Below are 6,313 nucleotides of genomic sequence, written 5' to 3' on the forward strand. Positions count from 1 at the left end.
AGTTATCAGCGGACACAACATCTTTGTTTGTAGGTGGTGCTGAGGATCGAACCCGGGCCGCACGCATGCCAGGCGAGTGCGCTACAACTTGAGCCACATCCCCAGCCCAAGTTACCCAGAATTTTTATGTTGTGGTCTATTTGACTCTTGAACTTGAGAAGAGTTTGATGAATCTAGATGTTCCATTGTTTGAGGCATATGTATTTATAATTGTTGATGTGTGGTTCCCTTAAGCAGTATGAAATGTCCTTCTGTATCCCTTTTGATTAATTTTGGCTTGATCTTTATTTGATAAGAGGATTTAAACCCTTGCTTATTTCCGCAGTCCATGTGAGTGGTATGTTTTTTCCCATCCTTTCACCTTCAGTCTGTGGGTTTCTTTTCCTATGAGATGAGTATCCTGAAGACAGCATATTGTGGGGTCTTTTTTTTTCTTTTAATTTGCTAGTCTATGTCTTTTGATTGGTGAATTTAGGCCATTAAACATTCAGAGTTATTATTGAGATGTGGTTTGTATTGTCATTTTTTGTTTATATTTCATATTTAATTTGACTTACTTTCTCCTTTGATTAGTTTTTCCTTTAGTGTAATACCTCCCTTTGCTGATTTTCATTGTTGTTTTTCATTTCCTCCTCATGGAATATTTTGCCGAGGATGTTCTGTAGTGCAGGCTTTCTAGTTGTAAATTCTTCTAACTTTTGTTTACTATGGAAGGTTCTCATTTTTGTCATCAAATCTAAAGCTTAATTATCCTGAATATAAGATTCTCGGTTGGCATCCATTTTTTTCAGAGCTTGATATATATTGTTCTAGGATCTTCTAGCTTTCAGGGTCTGGGTTGAAAAATCTGCAGATATTCTAATTTGTTTCCCCCCTATATGTTAATCTGATTCCTTTATCTTGTGGCTTTTAAAATTCTCTCCTTATTTTGTATGTTAGATGTTTTCATTATAATGTGCCTTGTGTGCATCATTGTGATTTTGTACATTTGGTGTCCTGTAAGCCTCTTGTATTTGATTTTCCAATTTATTCTTCATGTTTTGGAAAATTTTCTGATATTATTATTTGAATAGATTGTTCATTCCTTTGGTTTGGAACTCTGTGCCTTTCTCTATTCTAGTAATTCTTAAATTTGGTCTTTTTGTTAACCCATAATTAGTGTTGCTGGTTTGTTTTTTTTTTTTTTTTTTTTTTTTTTTTTGGTTAGACACACTACCTTTATTTTGTTTATTTATTTATTTTTATGTGGTTTTGAGGATCGAGCCCAGGGAATCACGCATGGCAGGTGAGTGCTCTACCGCTGAGCCACAACCCCAGCCCTGTTATCCCATAATTCTTGAATATTCTGCTCATAGTTTCATACCACATACCATTGTGTGGTCAATGTTATTTTCAAGAATATATATTTTGTCTTCATTGTCTGATGTCCTGTCTTCCAAATGATATCATCTGTTTGTGATGTTTTCTATTGAGCTTTTAATTTTGTTTATTGTCTCTTTCATTTCAAGGATTTCTGTTTTTTTTTTCAAAACCTCTATTTCTTTATTGAAGTAATCTTTTGCTTCCTGTATTTGCTTATGTAGCACTTTATCGAAATGATCTCTTGCTACTTGTATTTTCTCTCTTATATCATCCTTTAATTCACAGAACATTTTAATTATGTACATCCTCAACTCCTTCTCTGTCATTTCTTCTATTGTGCTGGACATGGATTCTAGTAACGTAATATCTCGGTTTGTTGGGGGCACTTTCTTCCCTTCTTATGTTGTTTGGGTATCTTCCCTACTATCACTGCAGATCCGAGACTTTACAGTTTTTACCCTATAGGCTTACAATGTCCCTGCAGATTTCCAATGCCTCTCCTTTAAGGAAGAGAACAATGTGAACAGATTCTAATTCAAACAGTATACAACCTTAAACCAAACAGCTGCTATTTAGATGTTTATAGTTTTGTCACAATATACAGAAATGGGGGGCTGGGGTTGTGGCTCAGTGGTAGAGTGCTCGCTGAGCATGTGTGAGGCACTGGGTTCAATCCTCAGCACTACATAAAAATAAATAAAATTAAGATATTGTGTCCAACTACAACTAAAAAAAATTAAAAATAAATAAATAAATACAGAAATGGTAATTTCAGTTATTACCTACAATATAAACAGTAGCTTTCCAAAAGAGTCTACAGTTTCTGATGGTGGACAAAGAATGGGGAGTGAGTTGTAGGATGAGATTTTTAAGGGGTAGCATCTAATATTGTTATTAGATCTTAGAAAGCATGAAGAGAATCTAAAGAAGTTGGTTAGTAGCAGGAGAAGAGAAAGTAATTTTCGGGAGATAAGTAAGTGTGAAGACGCAGAGTTAAAAAACAAACAAACATAAATATTAAGAAAAGTAAAGAATGTAAAAATAGGAGATTAAAAAAATATACAATACCACTGTAATATACTATTCCAACATCTCCATCCTCAGTAGCCTAATTCATGAAAAGTATTTGATCTCACAAATGTTGGGGATATGAGGTTGGGAGAAGAGAGTGAGAGGGGAAAAGAAAAATCTCAAGGAAGATACAAGGATTGTTTTTGTTGTCGATGAGTATCTTTCCCTGTTCCCTTCTCATCCAATAGATGAGGTTGTCTGTTTTCTGGTATCTCCACTGTCAGGATGCTGAAGGTTATTAGGATGGAAGGGTTGGTCTTGGGGGTATGGCTCCTGGAGGTGGGGTATAGTACTTGCCCATCACCAAAGGGCAATGTACTTTACAAGGATCTACTTTGAGGCCCACTTGTGTGATATGGGCGCCTGGCCTTATCTTCTTATAGACCTCGAAATTCCTGGTCCCTAATTTGGTCTCTAAACTATACTTCACTCACCCACTCCCTTTCTACTTCCCAATCAAGAACGTTTTTCTCCTGAGGTCTTGTGGGCTGCATTGTGGGGGATGCACATCTGTCACTGAAAGCTATTTTATATTGGGCAGTTTAGGACCCAGTTTTGTGACCTGGTTTTGTGAGCTAATGACCGGACACGTAGCCGGAGGCACTGTGCAGAGTTACCGACTGCCAGGGAGAAAGGGGAGTTGGAGACTTTTGGTACCTTGATATTGTTTCTAATCCCCAGCCTATATTCCAAACTGGTAGTTGCCCCAACTAAAGATGGTGATGAAGGTGTCCCAAGATGGAGGTGACTGCTTTCAGCGTTGGGGTGTCATGTAGGATAGAGCCAGGCTGTGTTGTTGAGCAATGTGTTCAGAGATACAGCTCTATGGCATGCAGTATTGTGGCTGGTGGCTGTCACCGGACTCAGTGCAGTGCCCCCAGGTGCAGGCTACCATGTATAGGGGACTTTGGCAGTGTTTGCAGTGCCCCCAGAGGGAGCAACTAGAGGAGCCCCATGCTGGTAGATGGTGATCCATACGGGAGTGGCAGCTGGAGTTCCTTTGCCTTGGTTGCAGCTGTGTATCCTGCATGGTTGCTAATGCCGGTGGTCCTACTTGGGTACCTGGAGGACCTGTGTGGACAAGTGACCGATAGTCCTGTGCTGATGCTGAGGCCTGGAGACCTGCATGGGAGCAGCTGTCAGGGGTCCTCTAATCACAGAATAATAGTATTCCCAGTACTTGAATCCCAGGTCTCAGAACGACACAGAATGCAGCCTCCCTTAGCCCACCATCTTGGATCTATAATATTTTTTTTAATACATAAAAATGTTTATAAGCTGGGCGCACTGGCACACACTTGTAATCCCAGTGGCTTGGGAGGCTGAGGCAGGAAGATCGTGAGTTCAACCAAGCCTCTACAATTTAGTGAAGCCCTAAGCAACCCAGTAAGATCCTTTCTCCAAATAAAATATAAAAAAGTGCTGGGGATGTGGCTCAGTGATTAAGCACCCCTGGGTTCAATCCCTAGTGCCCCAAAAAAATAATAAATAAAAAAAATGTTTATAAGAGAACACTATGAGCATTTGTATACCAACTAGTATGATTTGAGGGTGTCCACTAAAGACCCTTATTCCTCAGCAGGGAATAGTAGGAGGTATTTGGGTCATAGGGACAGAGCTCTCATGCCTCTCTCATAGGACTTCTGCTCCATTTTCTCTCCTCTGCACATGCGCCCTTGCCCTTTCACCAAGAGGGCCTCATCTGAAACCTAGCAGATATTGGCTCTGTGCTTTTGTATGTTCCTGCTTCCAGAACTGTGTAAACTTTCCTTTAGGTGGTTTGGTTTATCTTATGCCTGTAATCTCCATGACTTAGGAGGCTGAGGCAAGAGGATCACTAATTTGAGGCCAGCCTCAGCAATTTAGCAAGATCCTTAAGCAATTTAGTGGAACCCTGTCTCAAAATAAAATATTAAAAAAGTGCTGGGGATGTGACTCAGTGTCACCCCTGGGTTAAATACCCAGTACAAAACTTTACAAAAGACCTAGGCTCAAGTATCTTTTATAGTACAGACAATAGATACCATATATCCAAAACATTTGATAAAGAAGATAAAATGGATAAGTTCTAGAAACATAACCACCAAGTCTGAATCATGAAGAAACAAAATCTGAATGGACCCGTGACTTAAGGAGATTGAATCAGAAATCAGGAGCCTCCCAATGAAGAAAAGCTCAGAACCAAATGATTTCACTGATTTTTAACAACATTTAAAGGAGGCTTAAGCCAGATGTGGTGGCCCATGCCTGTAATTGCAGCAATTCAGGAGGCTGAGGCAAGAGGATGATCACAAGTTCAAAGCCAGCCTCAGCAATTTAGCAAGGCCATAAGCAACTAAGTGGGACCCTGTCTCAAAATATATTTTTTTACAAAATGGCTGGAAATGTGGCTCAGTGGTTAAGCTCCCCTGTAATCCACCTACCCACCCTCACCCCTGCCAAAAATAAAGAAGATTTAACCTAATCCTCCTCAGATTCTTCCAACTAAACATATATGATAAGGGACTAATATATAGAATATATAAACAACTATAGCTCAACAAATAAAAAAATAATTGCCTTAAAAAGTGGGTAAAGATCTTAAACAGTCATTTTTTTTAGAGAATATATGCTATGGTCAATAAGCATACAAAAAGATGCCCATTTTTACTGATCATTAGTGAATTGCAAATTAATCAGGAGATACAACCTCACAGCCATTAAAAACAAAGTCAGGTGCAATAGTGCACACTTATAATCCCAGTATGTGCAAGCCTGAGGCAGGAGCATTGGAAGTTCAAAGCCAGCCTGAGCAAAATATTAAGACCTTATTTCACCAGGGATGTGGCTCAGTGGTATATACTAGCATGCACAAGTTCCTGAGTTCAATCCACAGTATCACAAACAAACAAAAAAAAAAAACCAAAAAAGCAATCAGAAAATAATAAGTATTGCTAAGTATGTGGAAAAGTTGGAAGCCTTGTTTGCTATTGAAATAATTGAAAAGAACTGAAAGCCAGATCTAAAAAAAAAAACCACTATACCCACGTTTATAGCATTATTATTCACAGTAGCCAAAGGTAGAAGCAACCCAGACATCCTTTGATAGATGAAAAGATAAATAAGATGTAATATTAGTATTCAATTGAATGTTACTGATCTTTAAAGGAGGGAAATTCTTTTTTTTGTACCAGGGATTGACCTGGGGGTGCTTCACTATTGAGCTACATCCTAGTCCCACCACCTTTTTTGTGGATGGACACAATACCTTTATTTTATTTATTTATTTTTATGTAGTGCTGAGGATTGAACCCAGTGCCTCACACATTCTAGATGAGTACTCTACCACTGAGCCACAACTCCAGCCCCTAGCTGGAGTTTTACTTTTTATTTTGAGACAGGGTTTCACTAAGTTAGTTGCTTAGGGCCTTGCTAAATTGCTGAGGCTGGCTTTGAACTTGGGATCTTCCTGCCTCAGCCTCCTGAGCCACTGGAATTACAGGCGTCAGCCACCATGCCCGGCTTAAAAGGAGGGAAATTCTTACACTTGCTACAATATGGATGAACCTTGAAGATACTGTGCTAAGTAAAATAAGTCAGTTACAACAAGATAAATACTGTATGATTCCACTTATAAGAGGTGTCTAGAAAGTCTAACTCAGAAATTGAAAATAGAATGATAGTTGCTAGGGACTGAAAGGAGGTGGTAATGAGAACTACTTGTTTAATGGATATCGTTTCAGTGTCAAGAATGAAAAACTTCTGGGGTAAATATGACTATATGTAACACTTCAGACTTGGACCTTTAAAAATTATAATGATGAGAAATCATGTGTTATGTTATATTTACCACAATAAAAACGGGCTTGGGCAACCAGAAGAATGAGAAGTTATACCTCAT

Source organism: Callospermophilus lateralis, chromosome 12 (assembly GCF_048772815.1).
Source record: "Callospermophilus lateralis isolate mCalLat2 chromosome 12, mCalLat2.hap1, whole genome shotgun sequence".
NCBI lineage: Eukaryota > Metazoa > Chordata > Mammalia > Rodentia > Sciuridae > Callospermophilus > Callospermophilus lateralis.